The sequence below is a fragment of the Petaurus breviceps genome, unplaced genomic scaffold (assembly GCF_028583685.1).
Source record: "Petaurus breviceps papuanus isolate PSGF00001 unplaced genomic scaffold, PetGlider_PUasm1.0 139, whole genome shotgun sequence".
Classification (NCBI taxonomy): domain Eukaryota; kingdom Metazoa; phylum Chordata; class Mammalia; order Diprotodontia; family Petauridae; genus Petaurus; species Petaurus breviceps.
Window position 1 is genome coordinate 23,400,849 of NW_027185697.1, and position 14,190 is coordinate 23,415,038.

Genomic DNA, 14,190 nt, shown 5'->3' on the forward strand with positions numbered 1-14,190 from the left:
GGATCACACAGCTAGTAAGCGTCTGAGACCAGATTCAAATTAAGGAAGATAAATCCATATCCATTGTGCCACCTTGCTGCCCCAGTAGGCACCTTACTACATTAAATAAATCATGTGGCTTGAACTATAAGTTGATCCAACCATCCTGTATAGCAATTTAGATCTATGCCCAAAATACTACTAAAACTTTACTTTCCCTTTAACCAAATGATACCACTGCTAGACCTATACCCCAAATAGATCAGAGAAAGAGGAAAGGACCTATATATACAATACCATTGACAGAAATTTTCTGGTGGCAAAGAACTAGAAAGTAGATAAGTGTCCATTGCTTAGGGAATAGCTAAAAATATTATGTTATATGATCATAATAAAATTGTATAGTGAGAAAGTGTAAAATAGTTTCAGAGAAACCAAAGAATACCTATATGATCTGATGCAGAGTGAAGTGAGCAGAACTAAGAACAGTTTACACTATAGCAACATTGTACAAATGAACAACTTTGAAGCACTTTCAAACTCTAACTCAATGACAAACCATGATTTCAAGAGAACAATGGCAAACCACGTTTTCTATCTCTTGATAGAGAAGTGAAGGATTAAATGTGTACACATTTTGTACATGGGCAGTTTTGGAATTTTTTCTTCTTGATTAATCATATTTGCTGCAAGATTCACTCCTCCATAGGGAAAAAGAGATAAGAAGGGAAGGAAATAAATGTTTGTTAATTGTAAATAAGTAAATGGGTAGATAGATTAATAAATGAAATGACTCCTAAAAACTCAATTAAGACAAATGAATTAAATCAGTTGGAAAGTCAAAAGCAAATTTCCCAAACTCAAGGTAAAGATCTTGAGCACAGAAATGGGAGGGTTTTCAATTTCAATTTTTTCAATTTTCAATATTCTAGATCTTGCCCCTATTCCTACATTGAATCGGGGGAAAGAGTCAGACTCCACAGGGAGGGGGGGAAGCAGGTTGAATTGGTAGGTTCAGAATCTTCTGGTGAGCAAAAGAAATGCTATAGCCTTTGAGAAAGGCAGTGCTTGTACAGTGAACCTTTGGACTTCATTCCTAACCAGTGGTCTGAGGGTAGGTGGTGTCATCTGGTGGTCAAAGTATAGAGGACATATCCTAGATATTTAATTGAGTGACAGCCTGTTTCTCTGTGGGTTATAAAAAGCAAAGGGACAAGCCAGATATGATTTGTTTACTTAGGAATTTTTGTGTAGAAATGTTGGAGAGATTTGGTTTAGGTACTAGTACAGTACTATGGATTCAGAAATGGTTGAATGACCAGACCCAAAAGGTAGTGATTAAATATTTGCTCTCAACTTCAAGGGTCACAAGTAAAATGCCTCAGGGATCTGTATTTGCCCCTCTACTATTTTAACATCTATCTCACTGATTTAGATGAAGGCATAAGTGATGTGCTTTTTAAATTTGTGAAAGACACCAAGCTGGGGTCATAAGCAGCACACAGAAGGCTGGAGGGTGGGGAACAAAGTATTTTTTTAAATAACTTAAAAGACTAAGATATAAGCCTGAAATTAATAAGGAGATATATGATTTTAAAATGTAAAATCTCAAATGCAGATTTAATAGATCAATTTTACAAGCTTGAGAGTTCCCAAAGAAGGGATATAAGCATAGTAAAAGGGCCTTGAATTTATACCAAAAGAGGATCACTTGAAATAACTAGGGATGTTCGGCCTGAAGGGGGAAAAGTAATAACAGGGCACATTTATATAGCATTTTAAGGTTGATGAAGACAACAAAGTGGCACAGTGGATCCAATGCCAGGCCTGGCATCAGGGAGACTCATCTTCGTGAGTTCGTATCTGACCTCAGACACTTAACTATCTATGTGAGCCTGGGAAAGTCATATAACCCTATTCGCCTCGGTTTCCTCATCTGTAAAATGAGCTGGAGAAGGCAAGGGCAAACCACTGCAATATATTTGGCAAGAAAACCCTACATGCAGTCACAAAGAGTTGGACATAAATGAACAACAATAAATACTTGCAAAATGATTTACAAATATGATCAGACTTTGTTGTATAATAGTTCTTTCTCTACATGACATTACTTCCTTTAGATTACACGATCCTTGAGGACAGGGCCTATACCATTTGTATTATATCCTCAGCACCAAATGCAGGGTTATGAGCATCTACTAAGAAAAAAAAAACATGGGCCTAGGTATCATGGGCTATATACAGGCATTCAGAATCACATAGACTTTCATAGTTGGCAGGGACATCAGCAATCTATTCCAACTCATAATTTGTCATTTAGGATTTGTTTGAAGTCTTCTAGAGAGGGCGAACACACTATATTCCAAGAAAGTTTATCCTCCTTTGGCCAGCTGTAATTCTTAGGAAGTTTTCCTCTTATGTCAAGATTCATTTTTCTCCTTTGTATCTTATGCTCAATAGTTCTCATTCTGTTCTTTGGGGCCAAAGAGAACATTACTGATTAGCATCTAAAATTCTTTTCCATATGTGTACCTGTGCTGAATAATTTGCATAATATTCAAAGTTGGGGGAGGGATTGGCCACAGATCTTTTTTAGATCTTACAATTTGTTTCCAAATCAGAGGACCATCCCTTCCCTCTGCAATGCCCAAGTTCCTTTGCTAGGGATCCCCAAGGACAACCGCAATTTTTCATTTGCTCATTAAATACACTTTCAGCTCATTCAGGTCAAAAGGATTTATTATTTTCAAGCTCTTGGCTTGAGAAAAAGAGCTTCCATTTTCCTTTAAAGAAAGCCACCCCACCACTAGTGCCAGAAAGACTGCTATAAGGACAGTTCAGAAGAGGGGGAGGAGGGGCTTGTTGTCATTAATTAGTGTTATTATTATTAGTTCAGCATAGTATTTAGCAGCACTTAACTAGATTAAAAAAATAAATGAGTCAGTTGCCCTGAAACTCCATTCTCTGATTAGCTGAGTTGTACTTTATTTTTGGCACTTAAAGGTCAAAGATACTTTAATAAAAATACTGGTAGGAACATGATTTATACAACACAGAATTACTTTTGAATGAGGATTTGATCTTTTGTGATATTGCTTTACTTTTTCCCACAGAATTATTACATGATGCTGTTAATGAGGAACATTAATATGGCCTTTAAAAAAGATCATTAACCACACAGCATAGCAAAATGAGAATTAGTGATTGCTCTAAATTTCAATACAAACTGTTCCAGCTTTGAGAACTACAATAAGAAAAAACTCATACACTATCTCTACAAAATACATGTCTACTATCATCAAACTTAGTATGGCTTATAGTTGGAGGATTATAAGTATCAGATATAGCTAGACATCTTTAATATTTAGCCACTCTCTACTGAATTAGTTATTGAAACATTTTCCAAGAAAGAATTTTCCAATTTCAAAAGTCTATGATGATAGCTAAGAGCTATCCAAATAGAGAGAGGACTGATTTTGGATGTGGTGGATCCCCCCTCTCACTGGAGGCCTTCAAGCAGAGCGTTGCTGATAATTTGATAGATATGTGGTAGTGGGATTTCTTGTTCAGGTAAGGATTGGACAGCACAGTGACTGGCATGTCATTGCATTGTGAAATATTGAGATTCTTAAATATAAGGATGAAGAGATGTGAATGCCAACCTTGTTTTGGCACTGAGCATATGGTCCACTAAGGAATGTGGTCCAGCTAAACATAGCATCCATTAAAATATTCACAAAGATCAATATGTTGAATTATCAATACCTTGTCCTGACCTGATGAGCCTCATTGAACACTAACACTGTGTTGTCTCTGATAATGAGCTTGATGGTAAGAAGTATGTATCAACATTGTAATATGGCAGCCAAAAACCTAATTTGGTCTTAGGATTCATTGAGAAGCACAACTTCCAGGAAGGAAACTATAGGCCCTCTACCCTCTGTCCTACTCAGACCATATGTGGAGCAGGGTGTCACTTCTAAAAGCTACAGGTTAGGAAGGGCATTATTCAACTCAAAATATTCCTGAAGGAAGAAAAGTCCATTATAATGACCTTTCTAAGAATGGTATTATTGGTTTCTGTTTCAACATCTAGAGGTGGAGAGCAGTTAAGGTGAAACGGAGGAGGGATATTGCATGGCATGGCATGGTATAACAATTTCCAGAAAATAGCTGGGTCTTCGTTGTCTAGATATAGAGAACCTCCACCACTCAGGAGCCCAAGATCCCAATGACTAAGCAGGAGTACTCATCTGGGGCCAAAGGAGGACGTGGAGGGAAGGCTCATGGCATGAAGATGATGACAAGGATTAGATTTGTTTTGTTTATTATCAGAGGAGAGGATGTGGGTGAGTGGAAGCTATATCAGAGGAGAGAAAGTGATTGGTGGAAGCCAAAGAAGGCATATTTGGACTTTATGCTTTAAAAAAAACTTCTTGACAATTAGAGCTCCCCCCAGATATATTGGGTACTTCAAAAAAAGTGGGTTTCTGCTTCAAAATTTTTTTCTCCCAGAAAAGATAACCAATGGGGGATGAAGGCATGAGCGTGTGCTTGTATTGTAGATTTAGGATGGCCTTCATGACCTCCAAGGGGTCCCTTTCAGTTTGGATAGTCTGTCCCTCTCTACTTGTGCACTCTGACCTCATTCAAGGCTCACATTTTGTGGCTCTTCTGTCTTTGCCTCTCTGTGAGTTCTCACATAATCTAATTCTGGCAGAGACACAGTCCAAGACCTTGTCTGACCACTACAGCCCAGTCTCCTCACCTTTGGCAACAGGTTCAAGATTAATCTGCACACCAGTGTCCTTGGATTTCAAATACAACTGACTGTTTAACAACCAATCATCCGTTAAAGTGCAGGTGATTAGAAAGTGTTTTGGTATTCACATCCAATTTGCCTCCATTACTGTCAGCATTTTCTCTGCTGACATGTACATCTAGTGTCTCATTGTGGTGTGGAGGTGACCTAGGACCTTTGAAATCTGTGCCAAGAGATTATTAGTCCCAGAAGGACCTACCAGCCTCTCAAGCCATCCAATCCTTGCCCAACAGTCATGGAAAGATCACCCCAACTGATTAATTCTTAAGGGATCATTAGCAGAAGGTCTGCCACCTTCATTGATTAAAATCATTTCCTAAGTATCAAAGGGTTTCACAATTTGCATTACTGGAAGGAGAGTCTACACTGATGAAGTGACAATTCTTTTAAAGCATTTTAGTGTGTATATAATCAGAGAAGCATTTATGATTAGAAGTGTGGTATATTAGAAAATATGGTTTAGATTTGATAGCCATGAGCTCTAGGTTCAGGTCTGGACTCTGCCATTTAACTTAGCTATTTGACCCTGGGCAATTTTAATCTGAGCCTCAGTTTCCCCATTTGTGAAATGGAGATAATGATATTTGTGCCAGCTACCTCATAGGGTTGGTAAAGGAGCAGTCATCATGCGTTTAATACAATGGATTGTTTGATGTTTTATTTCTTTGACATCCTAACCTGGTAGGGGTGGAGGGGAGTGATATGATAAAGAAGAAAAACATATGAAATCTGCAATCAGAGTACCTTGATTCAAATCCTGTTCATCATTTCCCACCTTAGTTGGGAATATATGCCTTGTAATAACTAGTTTCATTCTCTTGACTGGAAAATGTGACTTGAGGAATGAATAAACCAGTCACTCAATCACCAAGCATTTATCAGGCACTTACTATGTGCCAGGTAGGGCAGCTAGGTAGCATGGTGGATAGAGCTCTGGGCCTGGAGTCAGGAAGACCTGAATTCAAACCCAACCCAGTCACTAGCTGGCTGGCCCTGGGTACAGTTTTCTCACAATAGCCTCAGTTTCCTCATTTATAAAATGAGCTGGAGAAGGAAATGGCAAACCACTCCAGTATCTTTGCTAAAAAAAATGGGGTCACCAAAAAATCATACATGACTGAACATATTTCAGGCTCTGTACCAAGGGGACAAAGACAGAAATGAAACATCCCCTGTCAGTTTTCATGCTACCAAATGAGAGAACACATATACATAAAGAAATAACAAAATAATATAAGGCACATTTTTTAGGAGAATGCCCTAGTAGCTAGGGGGATGAGGAGAGGTTTCCCATAGAAGATGTGCCCTTAAGCAGAGTTTGGAAGGATATGAGGAATTCTACAAGGGAGATATAGGTGGAAGACATTCCAGACCACAGGACAGTCAGTGCAGACATGAAGATAAGAGATGGCAAATAGTGTATGAGGGGCAGCCAAGAGGCCAGTTCAAGTGGACTATTGAGTATAGGAAAAGAGGAATATGTAATCTATTTAGTAAGATGGATTGAGGCCAGGTTGTGGAGAGCTTCCAGAGCTAAACAAAGGAGTTGCCATTACATCCCAGGGATGATAGGAAGCCATGGGGCAACTCCTTCACTCTTTCTGGTCCTCAGTTTTCTCATTTGCAAAATGAAAGACGAGGTAGTCTTTAATTATCCTGTCAAACTCTAAATATGGGGTGCTGTGCTTCCAACAAACTGGTTCTACTTCATTCCCTTCTATAAATTGAACCCTGTCTTAGGCTCTTAGATCAGTTATCTCCCATAGTAGAGAAAATATTCTCTAGTAGATAGCATCATCTTCCATATTAGAGAAAATATTAGCATCCATCAGTCAGGGACTCAAATATTGAACAATAGGTCAGTTTTCCCTCTGGCCCTACTTTGACCTTATTACCTGGTTCTCAGTATTTGATCATTCCTTTATTCCTTATGACCAAGCCTCCAGCCTAGGTCCCTGTCCCAATGCCTGTCTTGTTCCACTCTTCATTGTTCCATTCCCCAGACCCCATGACTTGTTCCCAGGTATCTGAAACTACACCTCTTTATCCTCCTCTCCCTGCCCCTTCTCCACAAGAATGACTATAAACCCCTTACGGGCTTGTGAGACTTGTCCAAGCTCACACAACTGGTATTGGAGGTGAAATCTGAAGCCATGTATTCCCAACATCAAACTCAATATTCTGCTTCTATATTTATCTGATTCAGGAAATGAACTGTTTTGCCTAAGTTTACCTTCTAAACCATAGAATTTGAGACCTTGGAGGCCCATCTAGTTTAATACTTCCATGAATATAAAATATCCTGATTGATCATATAGACTCTAAACAATGTCAATGAACACCTGGCTCCATCCAAAGCGCACCATTTATTCCCCACAGTTCTTATTGTTAGTCAGTTCTTCCTTAAGTTGACCTAGAACCTGATTCCTACAATTTCCAAACATTATCTCTTGTTATTCTTTCTGGGGTTGAGCAGGATTATATCAGTCCTTCTCCAAGATGACAATATCTGGAGATTTTCATGAACTACGTATCTAATATGAGTCAGCAAAGTGATATGAAATCAAAAAACTAAGGGGATTTAGGGTTCCATTAAGATAGTTACAACTTCCCAAAATAGCAAAAACACAGTAAGTACCACTGCCCTCTACCCACACCAAATACCATCAGAAGCATCATGATCAGCTCTGAGTATCACAATTTAAGAAAGATATTGATAAACTTGAGTATGTTTGAAAGAGGGCACCCAGGATGATAAAGGACCTTGAGGTGATATCTTATGAGGATAAATTTAAGGAAATGGGAGTCTTTAAATGGGAGAAGAAAAGATTCAGATCCCACACCTATCAAGTATTTGGAAGTTTAGCACATGGAGGGGAAAATCTATAGGATTTCCTTGACCCAAGAGGGAAGAAGACTATATTGGTGGACATTGCAAATAGGTCTGTCGCAAAGAGAAACATGCTGCCTTGAGAAATGGTGGGCTCCTCCTCCCTCTCCATGGATATCTCCAAGCAGAGGCTAGACAGTGTCTTGTTGATATGCTACAGTGCTTTCATGCATGGGTTGAACTAGTTGGCCACTGAAGTCAATCGATCTATCAACCCTCCATTAAACATCTTCTATGTACTGGTGTTAAGCCCTGGGCATATGAAAAGAAGCAAAAGACAGGCCCTGTTCCCTTCCAAGTCTCAAATTCTGTGATGCTGGAATTAGGTGGCATCATAAAATATACAGTACCTATTTCATAGGGTTGTCAGGAGTCCCAAATGAAATAATGTGCATAAAATGCTTTGTAAAGTTTAAAGCACTGTGCAATGGTTAGCTTACATGTTAATAGTATAGAATGAAGCAAGGTTTATTGCAAGCACAGTTAAGACCAGGTGTTGTGACCAACAGCCCACCAGAAGTGAATGAGTACACATCCTTACAGGCCCAGACCAGCAACCTCGCCATGACTCCCCCTAAATCCCAGATCCCCTACTATGGGGAGATATAGCTCATAAATCAAACTGGGAAAGGGTTCTGACAAATGAGGCTGCTTTCTTAAATTGTGAGTGACTCAAAGTCCCCTTCCCAGGGGAAAGGTTTGTATACCTATCTGTGGCTAGGTAGAAAACTTAGGCATAGGTGGTTGTGCTTGATTTTTCACCAAGGCTAGTTACAGGGTAGGAAGACATGGGATGATGTCATGGGCAGAGAGCTAGATTTATACTCCAAAATTCCTTGTTGCTCTTAACACAGTGCCTGGAACAGTGAGTAAGGGCTTAATAAATGCTAGTTGTCTGACTGGCTCTTTGTAAGACATGTGCAAGCTTTGTTCTTCAGGCACAGCCTTTGACAGCTAAATACCCTCTTGACCTTAGAAAGTATTGGAAGGGAGCAGCTAGGTGACACAGTGAATAAAGCACCAGCCCTGGAGTCGGGAGGACCTGAGTTCAAAGCCTACCTCAGATACTTAACACAAAAACTAGCCATGTGACCTTGGGCAAGTCACTTAGCCCCAGTTGCCCTCCAAAAAGCAAAAAGAAAAAAAAGAAAGAAAGCATTGGAAGGAGATGCTCATGAGGAAAAAAATCTTGGGAAAAATGTTATGATAGTGCTTAAAATTGGAGTAGGCCTTGTAAGTAAAAATAATTTTTTTTATATTAGAAGCAATGATCCCACTTAATACATTACACTGATGCTTGTCCATAAAATATGCCTTGTCATGTCTTTCAAAAGAAATCATAGGGCGGGTAGGTGGCCCTGAAGTTAGGAAGACCTGAGTTCAAATTCAGCCTCAGACACTTAACACTTACTAGCTGTGTGACCATGGCCAAGTTACTTTACCCTGATTGCCCTGCCTTCTCCCCTCCAAAGAGACCAAAAAATAAATAAATAAATCATTCTTTACACTAAGGTCTACATATTCTTCCAATTAGAGGCTCTAGTATCTTCAGGTTAGAAGAATATTTCCCTTCTTTTGTTTGTTTTTTAAGCAAATACACACATGTACATATACATACACATAATCTACACATATGTTCTCATATGCACAGACACATATATACACCCCATTCCTGTAGTCAACTTTGATGTTACAGCTAACCTCTAGGCCATGAATAGTTGGTGAGGAAACATTTGATACCCAGGCCACAGTTTCTACTTTAAGAAAAGACAGCTGGGGGGTGGCCAGGTAGCACAGCAAGTAAAAGCACCGGCTCCAAGTGTTGAGAGGACCTGGAGATCGAATCCCGGGCTCAGACACTTAGCACCCACCCAGAAACACCTGGCCGTGTAACATTGAGCAAGTTACTTAACCCCGATTGCTTAGGGGTGGCCAGGTGGCTCAGCGAGTAAGAGCACCGGTTCCAGTGCTGGGACGACCTGGAGATCGAATCCCAGGCTCAGACACTCAGCACCACACCCAGAAATAACTGGCAGTGTAACCTTGAGCAAGTTACTTAACCCCAATTGCTTAAAAAAAAAAAGACAGCTGGAGGAAATGACCCAGCCTTATCCCCTGGTGAAGCTTCTCCCTATATTTCCTGCATTGCAGGTCATTAAGCCATCACTGAGGCTACAGAGGGAATGCATTATTTTTCCAAAATAATATTTTATTGAGGGATTTTTCTCTGCACAATAAGAAGGGCACAAATTGGCTATGGACCTTGAAAGCAGGATCACCTAGAGAAATATAAACCAATTTGTGAACTTGTGAAGCCACCAGGGTCCCTCGATGTTTTCCTATCTAATTATTCAGATTTGAGCTATCTGCTGTGAGAGCTGACTGAAATGAGACAGACAGGCTCTTGGAGATAGACTAAGATGCAGTCAAGTCAAAGTTTGATAGAAAATATGGATTGAACTGTCAGAGTCTCAACCTGAGTGCAAATCTGAACTGCCCTCAGATTCTTCTAAATCTACTTAGAAACTTGCCCAAATTGGTTGGGTTGGGAGTGCTTATCCTTCCAATTGCTTTTACCCTTCTTAATTCTCCACACCTTTTGTTCTTTTGTTCTAAAGATCCACAGCCTCTGAGGGAAGTCCATTGAGGAAGCCTGATCAGATTCAAGATACCTGAATGTAAATCCTATCACAAAGATGAATAGTGTGAACCCTGACAAGACAACTAAACCTGAGAGCCACAGTTTATCACTCTGTAAAATGGAGGTGATGATGCTTACAAACGTTAAACCCCAATATAAATGTCATCATACATCATCTTCATTTCCCTTCCATTATTCTCAGCTTTTTCAATGAGGATCAAATCAAAATAGTACTGGGACAAATCTTGCTATTTAGTTCTCTATGCTTAATACTCTGCAAATTATTTCACAAATGACAGAAATATCCATTTTTGTCATTGAATAAAAATATTAGGAGGTTAATTCAGCCTTTGGGGACTCACTGAAAGCACCTCTCCAGGAGTTACAGGAGCAAGGATGACAGGACGAACAGTTTCACTATTCCATGTGATTTTGACTGACTATGCTATAGATGATAGCAATCGAGAAATAGAGATATTGATAGAGACATAAAGAGACATAGAAACATAGACCGAGATACTGATAGGGATAGAGATAGTGACAATAACCAGAATATATGTTGAACTTTAAGGTTTGCAAAGTATTGCACATTTGTTATCTCATTTTATCCTTATAACAATCCTGTGAAGTGGGTACTATTATTATCCCTATTTAAATTATGTCTCTGTAATTGAGATGGACCAAGAGGAAGAGGCTTGCTCAGGGTCATACAACTAGTGTCTGAGGCAGGATCTGAATTCAGGTCTTCCTGATTTTAAGTCCATGGAGAGAGAGACAGAGACAGAAAGAGAGAGAGACAGAAAAAGAGAGTTATAGGGAATTTCAACATGAGGAAAATAATGGTGATAATAATAACAGCTGGAATTTACATACTGTTTTACAAATGTCATATCATTTTGTCCTCATAACTGCCCTGGAAGACAAGTGCTGGGGGAAGAGAAGGGAGGTTGACCAACCAGCAACTATTGCAATAATCCAGGTATTGAGTGCTGAAGGCCTGTATCAGGGTAACGGCAGGGTCAGAGAAGAGGATAGAGAATATAAACTATGTTAGGAAGTTAAAATCAATGCAATTTGGTTTTACTTGGGGAGGCAAGTGAGCAGTTGAGGATGACATATAGGTTGTGAGTCTGGGTGACTGGGAAGATGGTAGTGCCCTCAACAGCAATAGGAAAGCTAGAAAGGAGGATTGGTGGGAAAGATAAAGAGATGACTTTTGGACATGTTGAATTTAAGATGCTTATTAGACTTCAGTTTGAGATGCCCAGTGGGCAGTTGAAGATGTAGGACTAGAGGCCAGCAGAGAGGTTTAGAACTGGATGCATAAATCTGAGGTTCATGAGCCTAGAGATAATTAGATCTGTGAGATCTGGTTAGATTGCCAAGTGAAGTAGGATAGGGAGAAGAGAAGAGGGTCCAGAATAGAACCTTGATTGATACCAATTGGATGAAAATGCAGCAAAGGAGACTGGAAGAGCAGAGGGGGGAGGACCAGAAGAGAGCAGTGATCCAACAGCCTAAAGGAGAAGAAAATAATGAACAGAAATAAGACTTCTGAGAGGTCAAGAATCATGAGGATTGAAAAAAGTTCTTTAGATTAGGTGACTGAGGAATAATTGGTGAGTTTGGAGAGAGCAGTTTTGGTAGAATGATGAGATTGGAAGTCAGGCTGCAAAGTGTTAAAAAGAAAGTGAATGGAAAGAAACTTGAGGTACTAGTTATAAGGATCTGTCTCAATGATTTTGGCCCCCCAAACAGGGTGTTTAACACAGTGCTCGGCACAACATAATCGCTTATTAAATGCGAGCTGACTGACTGACTTGACCAGAGTTACGCAGCTACTAAGTGTATGAGGAAGGATTTGAACACAAGTCTTCCTGACTCCAAGTCACACCAAAACAAATTTCAACTCCTGTCATAACAAGCCACAAGAGCTAGTATTTCATCAGGGTTTGTGCCTTTTCCTATACAAGAACTGAAAACAGGTATAGTTTGGGAGTAGAGATACAGGGAGTTTGACCTATTTTCCACAGTTCAGCACTTTCATAGGCTGTTCCATTCCATGTAGCTCTGAAAGTATCTACAGTTATATTAAAAGAGGTAAAGAGGCCTCTGATAGAGTTTATTTAATGAGGGTGAGCTGGACCAGTCAGACAAAAACTAACCAGCACAACAGAGTCAAGCAAAATTCGGTGCCGGCCCTGGGAAGGGCTTCAATATTCATGGCAGCCAAGTCTGAGCAAGTCTCCAAAATTTGTGTTTTTCTCTAAAAGGAAAGGTGGGGTCATGGGTGTCAGCTCTGATGTGCCTAACTCAGATGGGTTATAGACGGACTGCCAGTAGGAGATTCAGAGGACTAAGTAACAAGAAGACGTGTTAGGAAGCTACGCTTTCAATCCTGAATGGTTTTAGAAAGATGACTGACGCTCAGAAAGAAAAAAATCAAGCCAAAGAAAAGAAGGATTCTCATTGAAACCTGTAAGGGTTGTTACAATTAAACCATGGAATAAAACAGGGCATCTGAGCTGTTCTTGATGAAAACATTAAAGAATCATGACCAGAAATATGTCACCTTGACAATGGGAGCCATAACAAGAAGAGGAAGTGATTGGCTGCAGCTCCCAAACTACTGATTGCCCCCTTCCTTGCTATTCTGAGCATTGTCTATCCAGGCAACACCTTGAGGATTCAGATTATATGCAATTCAATTTTGATGTATCATCATCTTGAGCATGGAATATGGGTGGGGGGCTGAACTTAGAGTTCAGAAGGCTTTGGTTCAAATCCCAAATCAAGGAGAGGATTCTGGGAAGATGGCAGAGTAGGTCAGAAATTTCCACTCTCTCAAGATTTTCCCCTACAAAAGAGTTAAAATAGCACCTTAGGGAGAATGAAGTGTGGGTGGAGATAAATAAGAACCAGGACATAGGCAGGATCCTCCCAGGACAACTTGAGATCAGAAGAAAAATTTCAAGAGGAGATTTTGTCCCCGTGAAGAGTAAACACATCCAGGCTAGGTTCAGTTTTAACAACAAATGACTAGCCTCTTAAACAACAAACAGCAAGCCCTGGGGTTAGATGGTTTGAGAAATTGCCTCAGTCCTAGTCACAGAATTTTTACTGCACGATACTGAGGGGATTCAACATCTGAGTCCAGGAAGACTGAGGGCACTTGGGCTGACCAGGAGTGCCAGGTGCAGCTGTACTTCAGAGAGTGGCAGGGGAGAGGAGGAACCAGCACATGTAGGTGAATGCAGAAGCAGTGGGGCAGAAAGTCCCAGGCTGTGGGCACTTACAGGGGACTGGGGGTTTGGCTTTGGTTTCATGCTAAAGGGAAGAACTAAAGATCTGAATCAGGAGGCACCATTTCCCACACACCCAGGGCTAGAGGCGACTACAAATAATCAGGATATTACCACACACATACACAAAAAATGCACAGGCAAAGGAGAAAGAACCCAACTACAGAAACCTGTTATGGGACAAGAGATGATTAGGGTTCATCTGCAGAGGAAGATATTAAAGTAAAGAAACCCCCAAAGAGTAATGTGATTTTTTAATTTAAATTTTATGTTTATTTTCAGTTTAAATCATTCATTTCCACAAGATTTTGAATTACAAATTTTCTCCCCATCTCTCCCCCACTCACCACCCCAAAAGAGCAATCCCACTATGTATCTCCTCCCCCAATCCATTCTCTCCTATGTCTTTCCCCTTCCCCCTTCTGACTTTCGAGTAGGGCAAGATGGAACTCTATGCCCCAGTGGCTGTATATCTTATTTCTCAGTTGCCAGTGAAAAATAATTGTGTGTATATATATATATATATATATATATATATATATATATATATATATAT